Raw genomic sequence first — 27,904 nt, 5'->3', positions numbered from 1 at the left:
AGTGTGCAGCAATATTCCAGCCTAGATAGAACAAGTGACCTGAAGAGTGTCATCATGGGCTTGGCCTCCCTAGTTTTGAAGGTTCTCATTATCCATCCTGTCATTTTTCTAGCAGATGCGATTGATACAATGTTATGGTCCTTGAAGGTGAGATCCTCTAACATTATCACTCCCAGGACTTTGACATTAGATTTTCGCTCTATTGTGTGGTTTGAATTTGTTTTATTCTCCGATATAATTTTAATTTTCTCACGTTTACCGTATCGGAGTAATTGAAATTTCTCGTCATTGGACTTCATGTTGTTTTCTGCAGCCCATTTAAAGATTTGGTTGATGTCCACCTGGAGACTTACAGTGTCTCCAATGGAGGACACTGTCATGAAAATTCGGGTGTCATCTGCAAAGGAAGTCACGGTGCAGTGGCTTACATCCTTGACTATGTCAGATGTTAGGATGAGGAATAGGATGGGAGTGAGCACTGAGCCTTGTGGAACAGAGCTTTTCACCGTAGCTGCCTCAGACTTCACTCTGTTCACTACGACTCTTTGTGTTCTGTTTGTTAGGAAATTAAAGATCCATCTACCAACTTTCCCTGTTTTTCCTTTATCACACGTTTTGTGCGTTATTACAACATGGTCACACTTTTCAAAGGCTTTCGCAATCTGTGTATACTACATCTGTGTTTGTCTTCTAGAGCATCCAAGATATTGTCATAGTGGTCCAGTAGCTGGGACAGGCAGGAGCAACCTGCTCTAAATCCATATTGCCCTGGGTCGTGTAATTTATGGGTATTTAGATGAGTGGCGATGTTGCTGCTTAGAACCCCTTCAAAGATTTTTATGATGTGGGATGTTAGCGCTATTGGTCTGTAGTTCTTTGATGTACAGTGTACAGTGGGGCTATGTCTTTTGCTTTTAGTAACTGAGAGACGAACCCTGTGTCAGTGCACTCTCTCCATAGGATGTTAAAAGCTCGTGATAGGGGTTTCTTGCAGTTCTTGATGAACACGGAGTTCCATGAGTCTGGGCCTGGGGCAGAGTGCATGGGCATGTCATTTATCGCCTGTTCGAAGTCATTTGGGAGCACGATAATATCAGATAGGTTTGAGTCTACCAAATTCTGTGCCTCTCTCATTTAAAATTCATTTAGGTCTTCGACTCTCAGTCTGGTTAGCGGCTCAATAAAAACCGAGTCATATTGGAACCTGAGTAGGTCATTCATTTCCTTGCTGTCATCTGTGTAGGACCCATCTCGTATAACAGGGGCCCAATACTGGATGTTGTTCTTGACATTTATTTGGCATAAAAAAAAGAAATATTTCGATTTGATTTATGGCTTTTATTTCTTTATGTGTTTCTTGATTCCTGTAAGATTCCTTTAGCTTAACTTCGATGTTCGCTATTTCTCTGGCCAGTGCCTCCCTTCGTATTGCAGATATATTGGCCTCTTTTAGCCGGTCTGTTATTCTTTGCCTTCGCCTGTATAGGGAGCGTCTTTCTCTTTCTAGTTTACATCTTCTCCTTTCCCTTATAGGAATATGCTTTGAGCATACCTCGAGTGCCACAGAGCTAGTTTGTTCTAGACATAAGTTTGGATCCGTGTTGCTTAGGAGATTTTCCCAGTTTATATCATTTAGGACCTGGTTGACTAGATCCCACTTTATGTTTCTGTTATTGAAGTTGATTTTGGTGAAGGGTCTCTCGTGACTGGTCACATTTTGTCGGTCTGGGGCTTCGCACATATATGTCTGAACCTCTATTATGTTGCGATCTGAATATATTGTTTTTGATATGGTGACATTACGTATCAGATGATCATTGTTAGTGAAGATGAGGTGCAGTGTATTCTCCAATCTTGTAGGCTCTATTATGTGCTGGTTTAAGGTGAATATGGTGAAGAGATTTAAAAGCTCGTGTGTATGCGAGTTTTCTTCTGAGCTGCCTCCTGGTGTTATCTCTACTATAACATTATTTGCTACATGCCTCCATTTTAGGTGCTTTAGGTTGAAATCCCCCAGGAGCAAGATGTTGGGGGCAGGAGCAGAAAGATTTTCCATATAGTAGTTTATTTTCAAAAGCTGCTTCTGAAATTGCTGGGAAGTTGCATCCAGAGGCTTGTATACAACCACAGTGACCATGTTTTGGTTCTCGATCTTTACTGCCAAAACTTCAACCACATTATTTGAGGGATTTAGTAGTTCTGAGCACATCAGTGACTCTGTGATATACAGACCAACCTCCCACCTTTTGCCTGTTTACTCTGTCGCATCTGTGTAAGTTATAACCCGGATCAATATTTCATTGTCAAGGTGATCCTTTAACAAATCATGTTTCTTTTTCTGCTATGTATTTCAATGCTGAGAATTTGTTACTCAAGTTGTGGGGTAAGTAAAATATTTTTTTTTTTTTTTTATTATCACACCGGCCGATTCCCACCAAGGCAGGGTGGCCCGAAAAAGAAAAACTTTCACCATCATTCACTCCATCACCATTTTTATATTACACTCATATTGACTATCCTTGGGGGCTCTTTTACATCTCAGAGAAGATTACAACTGTTTTGCAAGATTTAGTTTGCAAGACATGTTGCATCGTCTGCTGAGTCTTTTGCTTTCTTGCAAGATTTATTTTGCAAGACACTGAATGTTTTGATCTTGAAATTTCAAGATCAAAAATGAATTAGAATCGTTTACAATATTTCATGATCGAACTGTAGTAATGAACGTTTTACAGAGGAAAACTAAAAAGTTGCTTTCACTCTCTTGATCTTTGAGTCATAACAGCGAGACAAAATACTCAGGAAACAACTCATAGTTATAAATATTAAGAACAAAGTTGTCTCTACAAACGTAAATATTGGCGGCCATTATATGAGAGAGTGTTTATCTCTACCAACGTAAACATTGGCGGCCATTATATGAGGGAGTGTTTATCTCTACCTATGTAAACATTGGCGGCCATTATATGAGGGAGTGTTTATCTCTACCTATGTAAACATTGGCATTGGCTGCCAATGGCTGCCATATGAGGGAGTGTTTATCTCTACCTAAAACAATGGCTGCCAAATGAGGGAGAGTTTATTGGCTGCCATTATATGAGGGAGTGTTTATCTCTACCAACGTAAACATTGGCGGCCATTATATGAGGGAGTGTTTATCTCTACCTACATAAACATTGGCTGCCATTACATGAGGGGGTGCTTATCTCTACCAACGAAATTATTGGCTGCCATTATATGAGGGAATGTTTACCTACGTAAACATAAGAAAGTTACATAAACTTCCTGAAATGATAAACACTGTAATCTCTTTCTGAATTTTTGCAAGAAAGTTATAGTTTATCATTAATTTTCCTCACCTTTTACAGAAAGAAAAAGATCATGACTTCTCTGCTACAGCGGGTGAGTAATATACATTTTTTACTTCTTAAAATACCTGTGTATAACAACTGGGATAATGCAAGTGTCAGTTGATGTCCCGTCCATATATTATATATATATATATATATATATATATATATATATATATATATATATATATATATATATATATATATATATATATATATATATATATATATATGTGTATGTGTGTGTGTGTGTGGTTTAGAAAGACACATAAGCAAACATTATAACATATTTATTAGAAAACGTTTCGGTCCTGGGACCTTGATCACTTCTAACATACAGAGGTAGAAAGACATTATATATATAGGCGGAGAGTGAGATGTGACGCACGTGACCTGAGGAATGTCATAAGAACATAAGAATGGAGGAACACTGTAGAAGGCCTACTGGTCCATGCGAGGCAGGTCCTTATCAAAACAACCTCTACCTATGATGAGGACGGGTAGACGATGAAATCATGTGACTCCTGTGTTGTTGGGTTGGTGCTGCTTAAGTATCATGTAGCACCAACCCAACAACACAGGAAGGGACTGAAGGAAGGAAAACTCCACGGGAAGAAACTAAAACACATCAGAGGATGCAATGGGAGTCACAGTGGGAGGTGGAAAGGGAGAGATCCGTGTTTGTCTATGGGCTAGACGAAGCTAAAGGGGAAACTTATGATGAAAGAAAGCAGGAGGAGAAAAAAGCGATTGAAGATATCATGAAGGTGATAGGCGAGGGGGACATGACCCAGGTGGCAAATTTTCGGAGAATTGGGTGGTTCACAAAGAAAAGGAATCGGCCTCTCAAAGTAATTTTCAAGGCAGAATCAACCCGAACCATGATCCTGCAGGAGAAAGCACGGCTGAGAGGCAAGCAGGAGTTCCGGAGTGTGTACCTCGATCGAGACAGAACACAGGACGAAAGGAAGACAATGAAAGAGAGAGTTCAAAAACGAAAGGAGAAATGGGAGGAAATGAAAAAGGAGAGCAGAATAACCCAGGATCAAATGGAAGGACAAGCACACCCCCCAGAAACACCTGCAGAAGGACTCCAGCCACGACACCCCCAAGGCAACTGAACAATCCAAACCAACCATCACACACCGATCCCTCTGTTTCCACCCCCCACACCACAGTTACAGTATTAGAACAAAAGTTGAAGGTTTGGTACACAAATGCAGATGGATTAACGAATAAACATGAGGAATGGCAAGAAGGAATCAATGAGAAGTCCCCAGACATCATAGCAGTTACAGAAACAAAACTCACGGAGACAATAACAGATGCAATCTTCCCACCAGGATACCAGATCATGAGGAAAGATAGAAGGGGCAGGGGGGGAGGTGGGGTTGCTCTGCTCGTAAAAAACAGATGGAAATTCGAGAAAATGGAAGGCATAGATGAAACGGGAGAAAGAGACTACATAGCAGGTACACTTCAGTCTGGGGAACACAAAGTGGTCATTGCAGTGATGTATAATCCACCACAGAACTGCAGGAGGCCAAGAGAGGAATATGAAGAGAGCAACAGAGCAATGGTGGACACACTTGCTGAGGTGGCAAGAAGAGCTCATTCCAGCAGAGCAAAGTTGCTGGTTATGGGGGATTTCAACCACAGGGAGATCGACTGGGAAAACCTGGGGCCACATGGGGGTCCCGAAACATGGAGAGCCAGGATGTTGGACGTGGTGCTGGAAAACCTCATGCACCAACATGTTAAGGACACTACCAGAGTGAGAGGGGAGGATGAACCAGCAAGATTGGACCTTGTGTTCACCCTGGGCAGCTCAGACATTGAGGACATCAAGTATGAGAGTCCCCTAGGAGCTAGCGACCACGTGGTTCTGTGCTTTGAATACATAGTAGAGCTGCAAGTGGAGAGAATAACAGGAGTTGAATGGGAAAAGCCTGACTGTAAAAGAGGGGACTACATAGGGTTGAAGAACTTCCTGCGGGAGGTCCAGTGGGACAGAGAACTGGCAGAAAAGCCAGTAAATGAAATGATGGAATATGTAACAACAAAATGCAAGGAGGCAGTGGAAAAGTTTATTCCCAAGGGCAACAGTAACAACGGGAAGACCAGAACGAGCCCCTGGTTTACCCGACGGTGTAAGGAGGCAAAAACAAAGTGCAATAGAGAATGGAAAAAGTACAGAAGGCAGAGAACACACGAAAATAGGGAGATCAGTCGCAGAGCCAGGAATGAGTATGCACAGGTAAGGAGGGAGGCCCAGCGACAGTATGAAAATTACATAGCATCGAGAATCAAGACTGACCCGAAACTGTTGTATAGCCACATCAGGAGGAAGACAACAGTCAAAGACCAGGTGATCAGATTAAGGACAGAAGGTGGAGAACTCACAAGAAATGATCAGGAGGTATGTGAGAAGCTGAACAGGAGATTTAAGGAAGTTTTTACAGTAGAGACAGGAAGGGCTGTGGGAAGACAGCACAGAAGGGAACATCAAGAGGGAATATACCAACAAGTGTTGGATGACATACGAACAACTGAGGAGGAGGTGAAGAAGCTCTTAAGTGACCTTGACACCTCAAAGGCGATGGGACCGGACAACATCTCCCCATGGGTCCTTAGAGAAGGAGCAGAGATGCTGTGCGTGCCTCTAACCACAATCTTCAACACATCCCTTGAAACTGGGCAACTACCTGAGAAATGGAAGACAGCTAATGTAGTCCCCATATTTAAGAAAGGAAACAGAAACGAGGCACTAAACTACAGACCTGTGTCTCTGACATGTATTGTGTGCAAAGTCATGGAGAAGATTATCAGGAGGAGAGTGGTCGAACACCTGGAAAGGAACAAGATTATAAATGAAAACCAGCATGGGTTCATGGAAGGCAAATCCTGTATCACAAACCTCCTGGAGTTTTATGACAAGGTAACAGAAGTAAGACACGAGAGAGAGGGGTGGGTAGATTGCGTTTTCCTAGACTGCAGGAAGGCCTTTGACACAGTTCCCCACAAGAGATTAGTGCAGAAGCTGGAGGATCAGGCGCATGTAAAAGGGAGGGCACTGCAATGGATAAGGGAATACCTGACAGGGAGGCAGCAACGAGTCATGGTCCGTGAAGAGGTATCACAGTGGGCGCCTGTTACGAGCGGGGTCCCACAGGGGTCAGTTCTAGGACCAGTGCTATTTTTGATATATGTGAACGACATGATGGAAGGAATAGACTCTGAAGTGTCCCTGTTCGCAGATGACGTGAAGTTGATGAGAAGAATTAAATCGGACGAGGATGAGGCAGGACTGCAAAGAGACCTGGACAGGCTGGACATGTGGTCCAGTAACTGGCTTCTCGAATTCAATCCAGCCAAATGCAAAGTCATGAAGATTTGGGAGGGGCAAAGAAGACCGCAGACAGAGTATAGGCTAGGTGGACAAAGACTACAGACCTCACTCAGGGAGAAAGACCTTATATATATATATATATATATATATATATATATATATAATATATTTATATATTTTTTTTTTTTATCACACTGGCCGATTCCCACCAAGGCAGGGTGGCCCGAAAAAGAAAAACTTTCACCATCATTCACTCCATCACTGTCTTGCCAGAAGGGTGCTTTACACTACAGTTTTTAAACTGCAACATTAACACCCCTCCTTCAGAGTGCAGGCACTGTACTTCCCATCTCCAGGACTCAAGTCCGGCCTGCCGGTTTCCCTGAACCCCTTCATAAATGTTACTTTGCTCACACTCCAACAGCACGTCAAGTATTAAAAACCATTTGTCTCCATTCACTCCTATCAAACACGCTCACGCATGCCTGCTGGAAGTCCAAGCCCCTCGCACACAAAACCTCCTTTACCCCCTCCCTCCAACCTTTCCTAGGCCGACCCCTACCCCGCCTTCCTTCCACTACAGACTGATACACTCTTGAAGTCATTCTGTTTCGCTCCATTCTCTCTACATGTCCGAACCACCTCAACAACCCTTCCTCAGCCCTCTGGACAACAGTTTTGGTAATCCCGCACCTCCTCCTAACTTCCAAACTACGAATTCTCTGCATTATATTCACACCACACATTGCCCTCAGACATGACATCTCCACTGCCTCCAGCCTTCTCCTCGCTGCAACATTCATCACCCATGCTTCACACCCATATAAGAGCGTTGGTAAAACTATACTCTCATACATTCCCCTCTTTGCCTCCAAGGACAAAGTTCTTTGTCTCCACAGACTCCTAAGTGCACCACTCACCCTTTTCCCCTCATCAATTCTATGATTCACCTCATCTTTCATAGACCCATCCGCTGACACGTCCACTCCCAAATATCTGAATACATTCACCTCCTCCATACTCTCTCCCTCCAATCTGATATCCAATCTTTCATCACCTAATCTTTTTGTTATCCTCATAACCTTACTCTTTCCTGTATTCACTTTTAATTTTCTTCTTTTGCACACCCTACCAAATTCATCCACCAATCTCTGCAACTTCTCTTCAGAATCTCCCAAGAGCACAGTGTCATCAGCAAAGAGCAACTGTGACAACTCCCACTTTATGTGTGATTCTTTATCTTTTAACTCCACGCCTCTTGCCAAGACCCTCGCATTTACTTCTCTTACAACCCCATCTATAAATATATTAAACAACCACGGTGACATCACACATCCTTGTCTAAGGCCTACTTTTACTGGGAAATAATTTCCCTCTTTCCTACATACTCTAACTTGAGCCTCACTATCCTCGTAAAAACTCTTCACTGCTTTCAGTAACCTACCTCCTACACCATACACCTGCAACATCTGCCACATTGCCCCCCTATCCACCCTGTCATACGCCTTTTCCAAATCCATAAATGCCACAAAGACCTCTTTAGCCTTATCTAAATACTGTTCACTTATATGTTTCACTGTAAACACCTGGTCCACACACCCCCTACCTTTCCTAAAGCCTCCTTGTTCATCTGCTATCCTATTCTCCGTCTTACTCTTAATTCTTTCAATAATAACTCTACCATACACTTTACCAGGTATACTCAACAGACTTATCCCCCTATAATTTTTGCACTCTCTTTTGTCCCCTTTGCCTTTATACAAAGGAACTATGCATGCTCTCTGCCAATCCCTAGGTACCTTACCCTCTTCCATACATTTATTAAATAATTGCACCAACCACTCCAAAACTATATCCCCACCTGCTTTTAACATTTCTATCTTTATCCCATCAATCCCGGCTGCCTTACCCCCTTTCATTTTACCTACTGCCTCACGAACTTCCCCCACACTCACAACTGGCTCTTCCTCACTCCTACAAGATGTTATTCCTCCTTGCCCTATACACGAAATCACAGCTTCCCTATCTTCATCAACATTTAACAATTCCTCAAAATATTCCCTCCATCTTCCCAATACCTCTAACTCTCCATTTAATAACTCTCCTCTCCTATTTTTAACTGACAAATCCATTTGTTCTCTAGGCTTCCTTAACTTGTTAATCTCACTCCAAAACTTTTTCTTATTTTCAACAAAATTTGTTGATAACATCTCACCCACTCTCTCATTTGCTCTCTTTTTACATTGCTTCACCACTCTCTTAACCTCTCTCTTTTTCTCCATATACTCTTCCCTCCTTGCATCACTTCTACTTTGTAAAAACTTCTCATATGCTAACTTTTTCTCCCTTACTACTCTCTTTACATCATCATTCCACCAATCGCTCCTCTTCCCTCCCGCACCCACTTTCCTGTAACCACAAACTTCTGCTGAACACTCTAACACTACATTTTTAAACCTACCCCATACCTCTTCGACCCCATTGCCTATGCTCTCATTAGCCCATCTATCCTCCAATAGCTGTTTATATCTTACCCTAACTGCCTCCTCTTTTAGTTTATAAACCTTCACCTCTCTCTTCCCTGATGCTTCTATTCTCCTTGTATCCCATCTACCTTTTACTCTCAGTGTAGCTACAACTAGAAAGTGATCTGATATATCTGTGGCCCCTCTATAAACATGTACATCCTGAAGTCTACTCAACAGTCTTTTATCTACCAATACATAATCCAACAAACTACTGTCATTTCGCCCTACATCATATCTTGTATACTTATTTATCCTCTTTTTCTTAAAATATGTATTACCTATAACTAAACCCCTTTCTATACAAAGTTCAATCAAAGGGCTCCCATTATCATTTACACCTGGCACCCCAAACTTACCTACCACACCCTCTCTAAAAGTTTCTCCTACTTTAGCATTCAGGTCCCCTACCACAATTACTCTCTCACTTGGTTCAAAGGCTCCTATACATTCACTTAACATCTCCCAAAATCTCTCTCTCTCCTCTGCATTCCTCTCTTCTCCAGGTGCATACACGCTTATTATGACCCACTTCTCGCATCCAACCTTTACTTTAATCCACATAATTCTTGAATTTACACATTCATATTCTCTTTTCTCCTTCCATAACTGATCATTCAACATTACTGCTACCCCTTCCTTTGCTCTAACTCTCTCAGATACTCCAGATTTAATCCCATTTATTTCCCCCCACCGAAACTCCCCTACCCCCTTCAGCTTTGTTTCGCTTAGGGCCAGGACATCCAACTTCTTTTCATTCATAACATCAGCAATCATCTGTTTCTTGTCATCCGCACTACATCCACGCACATTCAAGCATCCCAGTTTTATAAAGTTTTTCTTCTTCTCTTTTTTAGTAAATGTCTACAGGAGAAGGGGTTACTAGCCCATTGCTCCCGGCATTTTAGTCGCCTCATACGACACGCATGGCTTACGGAGGAAAGATTCTTTTCCACTTCCCCATGGACAATAGAAGAAATAAAGAAGAACAAGAGCTATTTAGAAAAAGGAGAAAAACCTAGATGTATGTATATATATATATGCATGTGCGTGTCTGTGAAGTGTGACCAAAGTGTAAGTAGGAGTAGCAAGATATCCCTGTTATCTAGCGTGTTTATGAGACAGAAAAAGAAACCAGCAATCCTACCATCATGCAAAACAGTTACAGGTTTCTGTTTCACAGTCATCTGGCAGGACGGTAGTACTTCCCTGGGTGGTTGCTGTCTACCAACCTACTACCTATATATATATATATATATATATATATATATATATATATATATATATATATATATATATATATATATATATATATATATATATATATATATATATATATATATATATATATATATATATATATATATATATATATATATATATATATATGTCACTAGAGGATCAGCAATGGGATCAGGCAACCCTCCCAGTGCGACTGGGAGGTATAGGGCTGCGTAAAGCAACGCATGTTGCTTTACCTGCTTTTCTGTCTTCGTGTTTGGCTTCCAGTGCATTAGTCAAGAAGATAGTGCCCGAACGCTTGAGAGACGTGGTAGGAGCTCAAGACCCCAGGTTTACTGAAGCAGCGATTCGGTGGGACACCCTTACAGACTCCTCCAGTAGACCAGCTCCTCCCAAAGAGCACAAACAGTCCCACTGGGACAAACCGATCATGGAAAAAATCGCCAACACAATGCTCTCCAATGCTTCAGGAAAGAACAAAGCTCGTCTCCTGGCAGTGAAGGCACCACACTCAGGAGATTTCCTGTTAGCTGTTCCCAATTCCTCCCTGGGCACCCGTCTCGACCCACAGGCCATTCGGATTGGTGTTGCTCTTCGCCTAGCCGCCCCCATCCTCACCGAACATAGGTGTATTTGCGGCAGGGCGACAGCTGATCAATTCGGACTTCATGGTCTCGTGTGTCACACAGCAGAAGGGAAGTATGCCAGGCATGAGGAGGTCAATGATATAAAGAGAAGCCTCGCCACAGCCCGTTGCCCAGCTCAACGGGAACCCCAAGTACAGAGGTCTGATGGAAGTCAAAAGCGTCCTGATGGAGCCACTATGCTACCCTGGAAGGATGGAAAGCAGATTGCCTGGGACTACACCTGTGCTGCCACATTGGCAGACACCTACTTGCCATACTCCGTAGTGGAAGGGGGTGGAGCTGCCAGCCACAGGGAGACCCAGAAGATCCGAAAATATGAAGACCTTCCCCCTTGCTATAACTTCATTCCAATAGGGTCGGAGACCCTTGGAGCATGGGGCAAGTGTGCTCTAAAGTTCCTCAAAGAGCTGGGTGAAAAGCTCATCATAGAAACCAAGGACCACAGGGCGACCAGCTTCCTCTTTCAGAGACTCAGTGTTGCGATCCAGAGAGGAAATGGTGTATGAGTACAGGCCAAGATTATCGTACATACAAACCTCGAAAAGCTCTTATAAAAACATGTATATCCAGCACCATGCACCATGCTTCCAGTTAACTTGGAAATGATTGTGTCGATGCATGGACTATTTAGAGGCATATGTTATGGAAAAACAATGTGAAATTAATGTTAACGAGGGAGTGACCAGTCAGTGCATCCACCCCCACGTCACGGGGGTGGGTGGAAGAGGTGGGATGTGTAACTAGATGGTGAGTGAACACATTGGTTCAGCAGTGCCCATACCCACATTGTTCATAGTGTACATGGGAAACAAATAAAGTTATGTGTATTGTAAGACAGTGTGAACAATATATAGTGTGCAAGTCCATGTGTATTGTACTTCCCGGGATAACCCCACTCAACAACCTGCGCCTCCCCCACCTAATTCCCAGGGGAAGTTTTCCCCTTCCCCTCCCGGCCCCTCAAACTCCACCAGGCCACCACGGTCAAGTTCACTACCTTCCACGCACCATACCCACCCAGCATGTCATATTCCACTCCTATTGTCTAGTCTAGCAGATGGATGCCAACCAGGAGGAAGCAAGCAGCCAGGGAAATGGCACGGCTGGCAATACTAGGAGAGGCAAGTGTCGGTCATGCTTACAGCTTCGTTGTCTCAACTCTAATGGTTTCCTCCGCAAACACGGTAGTTGCCCTGGTTCAGGATGTCCTCCTGTGGAAAGTGATGATCCAGAGCCACCTCAGGCACCTGAACCCACTCCAACAGATTTCATCTCATCAGACAATCTCTTGGAAGCAATTAAAGCAACAGGTACGAGGACACTCACACATATTCCCAAAGCAGCCCGTCCACACGCAGCTGGGAAACTTACAGACCTCCTGAAAAAAGTAAACGATGGTTCCACTATCTTAAATGCTCCACCAACCATCAAGGCATGGCACAACTTGCTACTTTTTGGCAATGTCTGCTTAGCTGTGCCGGAAAGAAGGGGAAAGAGGCTAGCCTCAATGATAATTAAATCCTTAAGAGATTTTCCTAGAGTTGATAACCTCATTCGCCTTCCCCGTCAACACAAAAAAGGGAGAGGCAGAACCCCCACTCACTCTACTGACAGTGAAAAAGTCAGAGTCCAGGTGAGCAAGAAAATTGAAGAGGGCAACACAGTGGGGGCAATCAGAATTATTACCAGTGAAGATACAGTTGCTCCCAGGGATGCTGACACGGCTGAAGCACTTAGAGGAAAGCACCCTGCCAGGGAAACCAGTGGCACCAACAGTTCCAACACCTCTGTCCCCACTATGGAACCATTGATTGTGGAAGACTCAGACATTTACAAAGCAATAATGTCGTTCCCATCTGGCTCTGCTGGGGGTTACACTGGAATAAGGCCACAGCATTTAAAGGAAATGGTTAATCCAGTTATTGGGGAAATTGCAGAGACACTGCTTTCAGAGATCACAAGGTTCGTCAACAATTCCTTGGCTGGTCTGATTCCTGATGAAATTAGACCTTTCTTTTTTGGTGCAACACTTTGTGCACTTAAAAAGAAGGATGGAGGAATTCGGCCAATTGCAGTAGGCAACACGTTACGCCGCCTCGTATCCAAAGCTGCTGTCCGAAGTATTCGTGCACAGGCAGCCATGATGCTTCAACCAAACCAGCTTGGCTTTGGGGTCTCTCAAGGAAGTGAAGCAGCGGTTCATGCAACAAGGGCGTATATCAACAACCTGCCTGAGGACAATGCAGTGGTAAAATTAGATTTCAAGAATGCGTTCAATCTCCTGAAAAGAGACGTGGTATTAGCAGCAGTACAAGAACATTTCCCTGGTCTCTTCCCTTTTGTTTCAGCTGGGTATAGCAAGGAATCAATGCTTCTCTTTGGAGAGCATGAAATCACATCATCGGAGGGTGTCCAACAAGGAGATCCTCTTGCACCATTTCTCTTCTGTATAGCAGTTAGGGAAATCACAGTCAGACTGACCAGCGAGCTAAACATCTGGTTCCTAGATGATGGCACACTAGCAGGTACAAAGGAGTCCCTCCTACATGACCTTACACAGGTAATGACACGGGGACAGGAAATGGGTCTCATCCTGAATCCATCCAAATGTGAAATCATCTCAGTCAGTCAACAAGTGATAAATGCAGTGAGATCAAAACTACCAGGAGCAGCAGTCATTGCCCCCACAAATAGTGTCTTGCTAGGAGCACCTCTGGGAAGCAATGCCATTGACACAATTCTCAGGAAGAAATTGGAAGAGTTAAGGAGAATGGAACAACGAATAGGCAATCTGGACACCCACGATGCCTTGTACCTTCTCACAAAGTGCTTGAGTCTGCCCAGGTTGACATATTTCCTAAGATGTGCACCTTCATATGATAACCCTATACTGCACGAATATGACAGTATTCTGAGGCAGATTTTTACGAAAGTACTTAACCTTACTCTAGAAGACGGGCAGTGGAACCAAGCTACACTTCCAGTCAGACTAGGAGGCATTGGTGTCCGCAAGTCATCACAGATTGCGTTACCTGCTTTTCTGTCCTCGTGTATTGCATCCAGAGAGCTTGTAGCAGCGATTCTCCCTGAACATCTTAGGGACAAGATTGGAGTCCAGGACCAAAAATTCATTGACGGAGCAATGATCTGGGATAATCTAACGGGCTCTGAAACCAGACCTGCTCCCCCCAACAACTACAAACAATCGCACTGGGATGGTCCAATAGTGGAAAATATAGCCTCAACAATGCTTCAGAGTGTGTCAGGGAAGGATAGAGCCCGCCTCCTGGCAGTGAGAGCCCCTCATGCTGGGGACTTTCTGTTGGCTGTTCCCAACTCCAGCCTTGGCACACGCCTCGACCCACAGACCATCCGCATCGGTGTTGCCCTTCGACTTGCCGCCCCTATTCTCGCCGAACACAGGTGTATTTGTGGCAGTGAAGCAGCAGACCGATTCGGGTACCATGGTCTTGTGTGCCGTAAATCCGAGGGAAAGATTGCAAGACATGAGGAGGTTAATAACATTATCAAGAGGAGCCTCACAACAGCTGGATGCCCAGCAGTAAGGGAGCCACCCCAACTATGCAGATCTGATGGCAGCCAGAAGCGTCCAGATGGTATCACCCTTCAAGCCTGGACAGATGGGAAGCAGGTGGTGTGGGACTATACATGTGCATCTACCTTGGCTGATACCTATCTCCAATACACCAGGGAGGAAGGAGGGGCAGCTGCCAGCTTCAGGGAGTCCCAAAAGTCTAGAAAATATGGAGAACTTGCCCATCATTATATGTTTGTTCCCATAGGCTCAGAGACCCTTGGCTCATGGGGAAAGAGTGCATCTAAATTCCTTAAGGAGCTGGGAAAAAGACTCATCAGGGTAACTAGGGATCCCAGGGCAGCTAGTTTTCTGTTCCAGCGGCTCAGTGCGGCTGTTCAAAGGGGTAATGCCTGCTGTATTTTGGGCACACGCCCCAGCTCTGAGGAGCTGGATGAGATTTTCGCCTTATAATCGGTGATACACACGTAACAACATGTACCGTATATGCCACCTTTATATCAACAATGTATCTCTTAAATCTTCTGTACCATATTATGTAATAAAATATTCCTATTGGTAAAAAAAAAAAAAATGAAAAGACGGGGTGGTAGGGGAAGTGGAATATTCAAACGGCTTTAGGAAGAAATCCAAATATTCTTCCTTGAAGCCTTTTTATCCACTTCTCCAAGGCTATGGGTCCCACAATTTACACCAGAGGTGGACCCCATCCTATATATATATATATATATATATATATATATATATATATATATATATATATATATATATATATATATATATATATATATATATATATATATATATATATATATATATATATATATATATATATATATATATATATATATATATATATATATATATATATGTCGTGCCGAATAGGCAGAACTTGCGATCTTGGCTTAAATAGCAACGCTCATCCTGCCATATAGGACAAGTGAAAATTTGTGTATGCAATAATTTCGCCAAAATCATTCTGAACCTAACGAAAAAAATATATTTCACTGTGTTTGTTTAGTATTAAATTATTGTAAACAAATCTAAAATATATTTAGTTGGGTTAGGCTAAAATAAATTGTTCTTGTTATAATAAGGTTAGGTAAGTTTTCTAAGATTCTTTTGGTGCAAAATTATAAATTTTTACATTAACATTAATGAAAAAAATATATCTTTAAACGTATAAGAGAAAATTTTAGAAAGGACTTAATTTTAAATGAGTTCTTGCTAATTGACCAGTTTTACATATTCGGCACGACATATATATATATATATATATATATATATATATATATATATATATATATATATATATATATATATATATATATATTGCTGAGGGTGCTAGTGTAGTCCTTTAGGACAGTGCTAAGGGTTCTAGTGTAGTCCTGGAGGACAGTCCTGAGGGTGCTAGTGTAGTCCTGGAGGACAGTGCTGAGGGTGCTAGTGAAGTCCTGGAGGACAGTGCTCCTGAAGGTGCAAGTGCTGTCATGGAGGAAAGTGCTCCAGAGGGTTCTAGTGATGTCATGGAAGACAGTGCTCGTGAGGTTACTAGTGTTGCTCTGGAGGAGAGTGAAGACAATGTTATTCAGACCACAGAGGTTCAAAATAGAGATACAGCTCGAGGTGGACTAAAATGGGGTGATGCCACAGGGAATAGTGTCGACACACTACCAGCAAAACCTGGTGGAAGCACTGATGTCCATACTGGGGTGAAAGATAGGGAGGAAACAGGAAAAATAAATGCACTAGTAGTGAATGCAGCTACAATAAATCCTAGCAAACATAATTACAATATATGTAAATACTATGCCTTGGGTATCTGCAGGCATGGTATATCTGGCGAAACAGGTGAGACTTGCACCTTTGACCATCCAAAAAAATGCTGCACCCACATGACAACAGGAGAGTGCAACTTCCCCTCCTGTTATTTATTTCATCCAGAAATGTGTCACTCATCAATCTATGAAAGAAAATGCTGTAATAATGTTGGTAGAATTACCGACAATATATAAAGTAAAAGGGCACAAGTGCAACTAATGTGACATTTTATTTTGGCAACGTTTCGCTCTCCAGGAGCTTCTGTTATGGCTTGACAAAGCTCCTGGAGAGCAAAACGTTGCCACAATAAAATGTCACATTAGTTGCACTTGTGTCCTTTTATTTTACAAAGAAAATGCTACAAGGCATACTGCCAGGCACATCATCTACAGGGGACTAGAAGACACAGAACAGCCGGACTATGGGAAACAAAAGAAAGGAGCCACAACCTCTCCACGGACAGAGGTTTTCTATGACCAGGAAGACTGGTAAGAGATGACAATAATCCTACATTAGCTGAAAACACTTCTGGAGCAGAGGCACAGACATTGGCCTCTACCCCAGAACAACAGATGTTAGAGCCAGCAAATAAAACCCCCTAAATTTCACCAATATAACGACATTTGTCTTTGCAAACATACAGGGTCTAAAGCCGTCAAAAAACAACAAAATTCCTTACATCAAGGGATTGCTCACGGAGTCAAATGCATTGTTTGCAGCATACACAGAGACCCACATAAAGGAATGTTATGACAACGAAATATAGATCCCGGGTTATAACCTATTCCGATGCGACAGACTAAAAAGGCAACAAGGGAGAGTTGGCATGTATGTCACAGAGTCGCTCATTTGCACAGAAATACTGAACACCTCAAATGATGTAGCTGAAGTTTTGGCGGTTTTTAGTGTATACACCTTCACCTCTCTCTTACTTGCTGCTTCTATTCTCCTTGTTTCCCATCTACCTTTTACTCTCACTGTAGCTACAACTAAAAAGTGATCTGATATATCTGTGGCCCCTCTATAAACATGTACATCCTGAAGTCTACTCAACAGTCTTTTATCTACCAATACATAATCCAACAAACTACTGTCATTTCGCCCTACATCATATCGTGTATACTTATTTATCCTCTTTTTCTTAAAATATGTATTACCTATAACTAAACCCCTTTCTATACAAAGTTCAATCAAAGGGCTCCCATTATCATTTACACCTGGCACCCCAAACTTACCTACCACACCCTCTCTAAAAGTTTCTCCTACGTTAGCATTTACGTCTCCTACCACAATTACTCTCTCACTTGGTTCAAAGGTTCCAATACATTCACTTAACATCTCCCAAAATCTCTCTCTCTCCATTACACTTCTCTCTTTTCCAGGTGCATACACGCTTATTATGATCCACTTTTCGAATCCAACCCTTATTTTAATCCACATAATCCTTAAATTTACACATTTATATTCCCTCTTCTCCTTCCATAACTGATCCTTCAACATTATTGCTACCACTTCCTTACCTCTAACTCTCTCAGATACTCCTGACTTAAACCCATTTATTTCTCCCCACTGAAACTCGCCTACCCCTTTCAGCTTTGTTTCGTTAAGCACCAGGACATCCAACTTCTTTTCATTCATAACATCAGCAATCATCTCCTTATCGTCCGCACTTCATCTATGCACATTCAATCATCCCAGTTTTATTACCTGGAGTTTACATGGAGAGAGTATCGGGGGTCAACTCCCCCGTGACTCGGTCTGAAACCAGGCCTCACAGCGGATCAAGGTCTGATCAAACAAGCTGTTACTGCTAGCCACATACAAGCAGATGTACGAACCACAGCCCGGTTGGTCAGGTACTGACATTAGGTGCCTGTCCAGTGCCTTCTTGAAGACAGCCAGGGGTCTATTGGTAATCTCTCTTATGTATGCTGGGAGGCAGTTGAACTGTCTTGGGCCTCTGACACTTATTGTGTTGTCTTTCAATATACTCGTGGCACCCCTGCTTTTCATTGGGGGAATGTTGCATCTCCTGCCTAGTCTTTTGCTTTCATAGGGAGTGATTTTCGTGTGCAGGTTTGATACCAATCACTCCAGGACTTTCCAAATGTATATCATCATGTATCTTTCTCGCCTGTGTTCCAGAGAATACAGATCAAGGACCTTCAACTGTTCCCAGTAGTTTAGGTGCCTTATCATACTTATGTGTGCCATGAAAGTTCTTTGTACTCTCTCGAGGTCTGCAATGTCGCCAGCCTTGAAGGGGGCCGTTAGTGTATAGCAGTATTCCAGCCTAGAGAGCACAAGCAATTTGAAGAGAATCATCATGGGCTTGGCATCCCTAGTTTTGAAGGTTATCATTATCCATCCTATCATTTTACTGGCGGATGAAGTAGATACGTTGTTGTGGTCTTTGAAGGCGAGATCCTCTGACATTATCACTTCCAGGTCTTTCACATTACTTTTCCGTTCTATTGTATAGTTAGAATTTATCATATACCCTGACATATTTTTAATTTCTTCAAGTTTTCCATATATGAGTAGTTGAGTTCAGATTGTTTTGAGTGGCCCATTCGAAGATTTGGTTTATGTCCACTTGGAGTCTCGCAGTGTCTTCGATGGAGGTCACTGCCATGGCAATCCAGGTATCATCTGTAAAGGAAGACATGGAGGTAGGGCTTACTTCTCTATGTCAAAAATGAGGATGAGTAATAGAATGGGAGCGAGTACTGTGCCTTGTGGAACAGAGCTTTTTACAGTGGCTACTTGAGACTTTACTCTGTTTACTATTACTTTTTGTGTTCTATTTGTCAGGAAGTTGTAGATCAATCTACCAACTTTTCCCGTTATTCCTTTGTCATGCATTTTGTGTGCTGTTACACCATGGTCACACTTGTCGTAAGCTTTTGCAAAGTCTGTGTATACTACGTCTGTATTTTGTTTATCCTCTAGAGCATCCAGATCCTTGTCATAGTGGTCAAATAGCTGGGACAGGCAGGAGCTACCTGCTCTAAACCCGTGTTGCCCTGTGTTGTATAACTGATGGGTATCTTGGCTGTTGGCTATCTTGCTTCTTAGAACCCTCTCAAAGATTTTTATATGGGATGTTAGCTCTATCGGTTTATAGTTCTTTGCAATTGCTTTACTGCCACCTTTGTGGAGTGGGGCTATGTCTGCTGTTTTTAGTGTGTGTGGGATGACCCCTGTGTCCATGCTCCCTCTCCATAAAATGCCGAAGGCTCGCGATAGGGGCTTCTTGCAATTCTTGACGAACACGGAGTTCCACGAGTCTGGGCCAGGGGCAGAGTGCATGGGTATGTTATTAATTGCCTCTTCAAAGTCTTGTGGAGTTAGAATAAAATCCGAGATTGTTGGGATGACCAAATTTTGGGTTTCGTTCTGAAAGAATTCATTTGGATTGTCGGCCTTCATTCTGGGCAGTGGCTCGCTGAACACTGAGTCATATTGGGACTTTAATATCTCACTCATTTCATGGCTGTCATCTGTGTATGTCCCATCCTGCCTAAGCAGGAGCCCAATTATGGATGTTGTTTTCCCCTTAGATTTGGCATAAGAGAAGAATTTTTTTAAATTTCCTTTATGGCTTTTAGTTCTTCCTGTGAGTCTTGTCTCCTGTAAAATCCCTTCATCTTAAGTTCGATATTTGCAATTTCATTGACTAGTTCCTCCCTTCGTATTTCCGATATTTTGGCCTCAATCAGCAGCTCTGTGACTCTTTGCCTTCATCTGTATAGGGAACGTCTCTCTCTTTCTAGTTTACATCTTCTCTTTCTTTTTCTTAATGGAATATGTCTTGAGCAGATCTCAAGAACCATAGAATTCATTTTTTTCAAGGCAAATGTTTGGATCCGTGTTGTTTAGGATATATTCCCAGCTTGTTTCATTTAGGACATGGTTTATTTGATCTCATTGTATGTTTTTGTTGTTGAAATTGAATTTCGTGAAGAGACCTTTGTGACTGCTCACATTATGCTGAGTCCAGAGCCCTGTGCATACATTTCTGTAACTCTATTATGTTGTGATCTGAGTGCATTTTCTTTGATACAGTTGTATTACATATCAGATCATTGTTGTTGGCGAAGATGAGGTCCAGCGTAGTTTCTAGTCTTGTAGGCTCTACTATTTGCTGGTTTAAGGTGAATTTGGTGCAGAGATTTAATAGCTCGTTTGTATGTGAATTTTCATCTGAGCTGCCTCCCGGGGTGATCTCTGCTAAAACATTGTTTGCTATACTCGTCCATTTTAGGTGTCTCAAGTTGAAATCTCCTAGTAGTAAGATGTTTGGGGCAGGAGTTGGGAGATTTTCCAGACAGTGGTCAATTTTCTCAAGCTGCTCCTGGAATTGCTGAGAAGTTGCATCTGAAAGCTTGTATACTACCACAATGACAAGGTTTTGGTTTTCAGTCTTTACCGCTGTTATGGTTCGAATCTTAGTCGTTTGCCAGGATTAGTGCCCACGGTAATAAAATCACTTTCAAGAATAAAAAGGAACTTCAAATCTTGGAAACATAAGGTGGAAATAAGAATTATTCAGCATTTTGCAGGCTTTTCATTAAAAATTTTAAATACTTTTCTTGGATATTTGTAAATATCAATTAAATATTACTTAATGAGATTCTTTCAATCATGTAAAAATAGTAAATTGTAGGTATACAATATTACAGGTCTTAACCATAAATTAGCGCCTTCAGTGTCTATACGGACCCTACACTTGAAAATATTCAGAGGAGCAAGACTGTTTCCTCAATAGTAACACATGACTTGAAAGAGTATATACATTAAAAAGAAACTCCTTCACTGAGAGGTCAATATCACTGAGAATTCTACCCAGGATGCTGGTAGACACATTGTATCTGGATATGACTTCCTGCTGCCTTCACCACAGAATTTCCAACTCAAGCCAGTTCAGGAGTTTCTCAACTAGATTCTCCAAGACACCAGGAGAGAACAGTACTAGAGTACTAGTAGGTCTGCCAAGACGTTGTTCACCCAGTCAACAGTGAATGTCAACTGGCCATACACAGAAACGTCGTCGTAAGCTTCTGTCTTTTATGTGCGGGTTATTTGTGTATCGTTCCAGTCACGGTATTGTGCCTTTTTGTTATTTATCAACAGAAAATCATTTCATGACGTCAACTCGTCAAAGGGGGAGAGGGTAGAGCGGTGCAAACTACCCACCAATGGACTTACCTTGTTATAAACCTTAGCCAGGTGTACCTACCTAACACATTACTCAAGATGTATATACATATACACATCATACCTGGGAATATTCCTAAACCAGATAATATTATAAACTAGTGGAATCTTTAATTTACCTAATATTAAAGAAACTCCGAGTATAATATTAAGTGGACAATACATATATAAATTAATCTCATTATGATCTTGGTCATAACAACCGCCAGAACTTCAACTACATCATTTGAGGTGTTAAGTAGTTCTGTGCAAATGACTGACTCTGTGATATACAGACCAACCCCCCCTTGTTGCATGTTTAGTCTGTAGCATCAGAATAGGTTATAACCTGGGATCCATATTTCCTTGTCCTAATGATCCTTTATGTGGGTCTCTGTGAATGCTGCAGACATTGCATTTGACTCCATGAGCAATCCCTTGATGTAAGGAATTTTGATGTTCTTTGACAGCTTTAGACCCTGTATGTTTGCAAAGACAAATGTCGTTGTATTGGTGGAATTTAGGGAGGTTTTATTTGCTGGCTCTAATATCTGTTGTTCTGGAGTAGAGGCCAATGTCCGTGCCTCTGCTATAGAAGTGTTTTCAGGTGGTGTAGGATTATTGTCATTTCTTGCCAGTATTTTTTTCCCTCTGGCCCTAAAAACCTCTGTCCCTGGAGAGGTTGTGGCTCCTCTCTTTTGTTTCCCATAGTCTGGCTGGTCTGTGTCTTTTTGTTCTCTTCAGGTGACGTGCCTGGTAGTATGCGTTGTAGCATTTTCTTTCATGGAATGATGAGTGACACATTTCTTAGTGAAATAAGTTACAGGAGGGGAAGTTGCACTCTCCTATTGTCATGTGGGTGTGGCATTTTTTGGGATGATCAAAGGTGCATGTCTCACCTGTTTCACCAGATATACCATGCCTGCAGATATCCAATGCGCAGTATTTACATAGATTGTTGTTCTGTTTGCTAGGATTTATTGTAGCTGGGTTCACTGCTGGTGCATTTATTTTTCCTGTTTCCTCCCTATTTTTCACCCCAGTATGGACATCAGTGCTTCCACCAGGTTTGCTGGCAGTGTGTCGACACTTTTGATATTAGAACACCCAACCATTACCTGTCTTAGCTTGTTCAAACTTGTCGACACTATCACTCGTTACCCTATTTCTTCTACATTCTACCCTTAATTATTGGTTATTTTTGTACTGAAGAACATGTTACAAATATATTTCCTACTTTAACTAAAGAGTTGTTTTTTCATACATTTCCAGGTATGTGACCTGTACCATCAACAAATTATTAGCAAGTCATAATGCCGTTAAAGTAAGTCTTGGTTGCACTCTACATGGCTAATCAGATGCATTATCTGTTCATCATTCCAAGTGTTTGATAGATATATGTCCTTCAGTTTGTTTATCTATAATCAATGATAACACTTTTTCATAATTTTGCTTGTTAAGAGTACCTCCTGCACACAACACTTTACATATTAAAGATTTTTATACACTCGATTTAAGATTCTTCAACTCAACAAAGAGATCCAACAATTGTTTAATATTTGCCATGTGTGCAACACTCCAACAAACACTTAAGGATTCACTCGACTTCTGACTTCAACAATATAGTTACTACACCGCGACTTTTCTCTCTATAAAATACTTTCATGGAAATATTTTATGTTAATTTTTGTTATGATACATAATAAAAACACTATACAATGAATATAACACACATACCCACATCTCTAACAGTATATTCTTGGTAACCTCTCTGGGTGAAGATAATATAAGAATCTCTAACAGTATATTCTTGGTAACCTCTCTGGGTGAAGATAATATAAGAATCTCTAACAGTATATTCTTGGTAACCTCTCTGGGTGAAGATAATATAAGAATCTCTAACAGTATATTCTTGGTAACCCCTCTGGGTGAAGATAATATAAGAATCTCTAACGTATATTCTTGGTAACCTCAATGAAGATAATATAAGAGTTCAACAGTATATTCTTGGTAACCCCTCTGGGTGAAGATAATATAAGAATGTCCCTAACAGTATATTCTTGGTAACCTCACAGGGTGAAGATAATATAAGAATCTCTAACAGTATATTCTTGGTAACCCCTCTGGGTGAAGATAATATAAGAATCTCTAACAGTATATTCTTGGTAACCCCTCTGGGTGAAGTATATTCTTGGTAACCCCTCTGGGTGAAGATAATATAAGAAAGATAATATAAGAATCTCTAACAGTATATTCTTGGTAACCTCTCTAAGATAATATAAGAGTCCCTAACAGTATATTCTTGGTAACCCCTCTGGGTGAAGATAATATAAGAATCTCTAACAGTATATTCTTGGTAACCTCTCTGGGTGAAGATAATATAAGAATCTCTAACAGTATATTCTTGGTAACCTCTCTGGGTGAAGATAATATAAGAGTCCCTAACAGAAGATAATATAAGAGTCCCTAACAGTATATTCTTGGTAACCCCTCTGGGTGAAGATAATATAAGAGTCCCTAACAGTATATTCTTGGTAACCCCTCTGGGTGAAGATAATATAAGAATCAACAGTATATTCTTGGTAACCCCTCTGAAGATAATATAAGAATCTAACAGTATATTCTTGGTAGGGTGAAGATAATATAAGAGTCCCTAACAGTATATTCTTGGGTAACCCCTCTGGGTGAAGATAATATAAGAATGTCTAACAGTATATTCTTGGTAACCCCACTGGGTGAAGATAATATAAGAATCTCTAACAGTATATTCTTGGTAACCCCTCTGGGTGAAGGTAATATAAGAATCTCTAACGGTATATTCTTGGTAACCTCACTGGATGAAGATAATATAAGAGTTCCTAACAGTATATTCTTGGTAACCCCTCTGGGTGAAGATAATATAAGAATCTCTAACAGTATATTCTTGGTAACCCCTCTGGGTGAAGATAATATAAGAATCTCTAACAGTATATTCTTGGTAACCCCTCTGGGTGAAGATAATATAAGAATCTCTAACAGTATATTCTTGGTAACCTCACAGGGTGAAGATAATTTAAGAATGTCTAACAATATGTTCTTGGTAACCTCACGGGGTAAAGATAATATAAGGGTTGACCTGTTTCCTAACAAACTTCTTGTGAGTTGACGTCAAGTTAAGATATTTTGTTGCACATAATCACAGAGGCTAAATCTTCTATGTCTTATGGGAAAGACGACTTATTGTGATCATGTTGAGTTGACAGTAAGATCCTCACGACTGATCACATTATTTTGTACTCACCTAGTTGTACTAACCTAGTTGTGGTTGCAGGGGTCGAGTCATAGCTCCTGGCCCCGCCTCTTCACTGGCCGCTACTGCGTCACTCTCCCTGAACCATGAGCTTTAGCTCTGTATGGATCCTGCCTCCCCTACATCGCTTCCCAAACTATTCCACTTCCTGACTGCTCTGTGACTGAAGAAATACTTCCTAACATCCCTGTGATTCATCTGCGTCTTCAACTTCCAACACTGTCTCCATGTTGCTGTGTTCCATCTCTGGAACATTCTGTCTCTGTCCACCTCGTCAATTCCTCTCAGTATTTTATATGTCGTTATCATGTCCCCCCCTATCTCTCCTGTCCTCCAGTCTCGTCAGGTACATTTCCTTTAACCTCTCCTCGTAGGACATACCCTTTAGCTCTGGGACTAGTCTTGTTGCAAACCTTAGCACTTTCTCTAGTTTCTTTACGTGCTTGGTAAGGTGTGGGTTCCAAACTGGTGCCGCATACTCCAATATGGACCTAACGTGCATAGTGTACAGGGTCCTTAACGATTCCTTATTAAGATGTCGGAATGTTGTTCTGAGGTTTGCTAGGCGCCCATATGCTGCAGCAGTTATTTGGTTGATGTGCGCTTCAGGAGATGTGCCTGGTGTTATACTCACCCCAAGATCTTTTTCCTTGAGTGAAGTTTGTAGTCTCTGGCCCCCTAGACTGTACTCCGTCTGCGGTCTTCTTTGCCTTTCCCCACTCTTCATGACTTTGCACTTGGTGGGGTTGAACTCCAGGAGCCAGCTGCTGGACCAGGTGTGCAACCTGTCCAGATCCCTTTGTAGTTCTGCCTGGTCCTCGTCCAAATGAATTCTTCTCATCAACTTCACATCATCTGCAAACAGGGACACTTTGGAGTCTATTCCTTCCGTCATGTCGTTCACAAATACCAGAAACAGCACTGGTCCTAGGACTGACCCCTGTGGGACCCCACTCTTCACAGATGCCCACTCTGACACCTCGCCACTTACCATGACTCACTGCTGTCTTCCTGACTAGTATTCCCTGATCCATTGTAGTGCCTTCCCTGTTATCCCTGCTTGGTCCTCCAGTTTTTGGCACTATTCTCTTGTGTGGAACTGGGTCAAACGCCTTCTTACAGTCTAGGAAAATGCAACCTACCCACCCCTTTCTCTCTTGTCTTACTGCTATCACGCTGCCATAGAACTCCATTAGGTTTGTGTGACAGGATTTCCCATCCCTGAAATCATGTTGGCTACTGTTGATGAGATCATTCCTTTCTAGATGTTCCACCATTCTTCTCCTGATAATCTTCTCCATTACTTTGCATACTATACATGTCAGTGACACTGGTACTTCATGTTTGTCTCCATTTTTAAAAATTGGAACTACATTTGCTGTCTTACATACCTCAGGTAATCTTCCTGTTTCGAAAGATGTATTGAATATTGTTGTTAGTAGTAAACATAGCGCCTCTGCTCCCTTTCTCAGGACCCATGGAGAGATGTTATCCGGCCCATTGTCTCTGAGGTATCTAGCTCACTCAGAAGCCTCTTCACTGCTTCCTTGGTTGTGTGTATTGCGTCCAACACTTGGTGGTGCCTTCCACCTCTCCGTCTTTCTGGAGTCCCTTCTGTCTCCTCTGTGAACACTTCTTTGAATCTCCTGTTGAGTTCCTCAAATACTTCGCGGTCGGTCTCTCCTCCTTCCTTCCTTAGCCTGATTACCTGGTCCTTGACTGTTGTTTTCCTCCTGATGTGGCTGTATAACAACTTCGGGTCAGATCTTGCTTTTGCTGCTATGTCATTCTCATATTGTCGTTGGGCCTCCCTTCTTACCTGTGCATATTCATTATACTTATCATCATCTGTGTCTATGTCAAATTGTTAGATGTACTTGTAAGGCCGTTTACTACGTCATTATTTATATTGCAAGTTGCTCCATATTAGTACTTGATCTACGTTCATGTTAACAAAGTGTGTTATAGATCTACATATATATTATCAAGTAGGTGATAGATCTACTTTTATATTATCAAGACTCAAGAAATTCGTCTGTAAAAACTTGCATTTGTGGTCACAGTGGTGCCTGTGCTAACCTTCCAATGATGTAGAAATATACCTGATGAGAGTAAGACACATGTGCAACATCTGGGTATCTTTATTGTATTGATAAAGCCACTGGATGGCGATACGTCTACAATAAAGATACCCAGATGTTGCACATGTGTCTTACTCTCATCTTGTCGGTATTATATACCATTCGTACACAGAAATATACCTAGTTGGATGAATCTTATTGTGGCTAGCTGGTCTAGTGGCTAACGCGACGGGCTGGAGTTTTGAGACTCTATGACCGCGGGTTCAATCCCGGCCGGGGGTATGGTTTATTTGCAATCGTGTCATTACGATTTCTTGAGTCATAAGACACATAGGCAACATTAGGCAATTTTATTCCGAAACGTTTCGCCTACACAGTAGGCTTCTTCAGTCGAGTACAGAAAGTAGGCAGGAGCAGTAGAGTTGTGAAGACGATGTAATCAGTCCATCACCCTTGAAGTCGTAGATTTGAGGTTGTCAGTCCCTCAGCCTGGAGAAGTTCTGTTCCAAAGCCTGGAACTAACTTTGATGTTCACTCTGTCAGACACTGCAACACAATGGCATCTTGGTACAGAAGAGAAAACACCTTGGACAACTTTTTCAAGTGAGAATTGCTTGATCTGAGATGGACGTGACCTCTTAGTGGCTACATTCTCACTACTACTACTCTGCACCTCTCCTTCGGACAGTATTTAAGTCTCAACACTGTCGCTTGATCTTCAGTTAGTTCCAGACTTTGGAACAGAACTTCTCCAGACTGAGGGACTGACAACCTCAAATCTACGACTTCAAGGGTGATGGACTGATTACATCGTCTTCATATCTCTACTGCTCCTGCCTACTTTCTGT

At 41.9% G+C, this 27,904-nt stretch overlaps 1 long non-coding RNA gene across 1 annotated transcript in view; it reads left to right on the top strand.

Annotated features, from left to right (window-relative positions):
• The window catches only part of LOC138851355 (uncharacterized), a 62,497-nt gene extending 39,086 nt beyond the window's left edge, over positions 1-23,411 (top strand). Inside the window, exons 2-3 of the long non-coding RNA XR_011391172.1 lie at positions 3,366-3,399; positions 22,959-23,411. This is a non-coding gene — a long non-coding RNA (uncharacterized lncRNA). The remainder of the gene's footprint in view (positions 1-3,365; positions 3,400-22,958) is intronic.
• The last annotated feature ends 4,493 nt before the right edge of the window (positions 23,412-27,904 follow it).

This window comes from Cherax quadricarinatus, unplaced genomic scaffold (assembly GCF_038502225.1).
Source record: "Cherax quadricarinatus isolate ZL_2023a unplaced genomic scaffold, ASM3850222v1 Contig402, whole genome shotgun sequence".
In the NCBI taxonomy this organism is placed as follows: domain Eukaryota; kingdom Metazoa; phylum Arthropoda; class Malacostraca; order Decapoda; family Parastacidae; genus Cherax; species Cherax quadricarinatus.
Note: the sequence above shows the minus strand (reverse complement) of the source record. Positions and strands in the feature narration are given on the sequence as shown.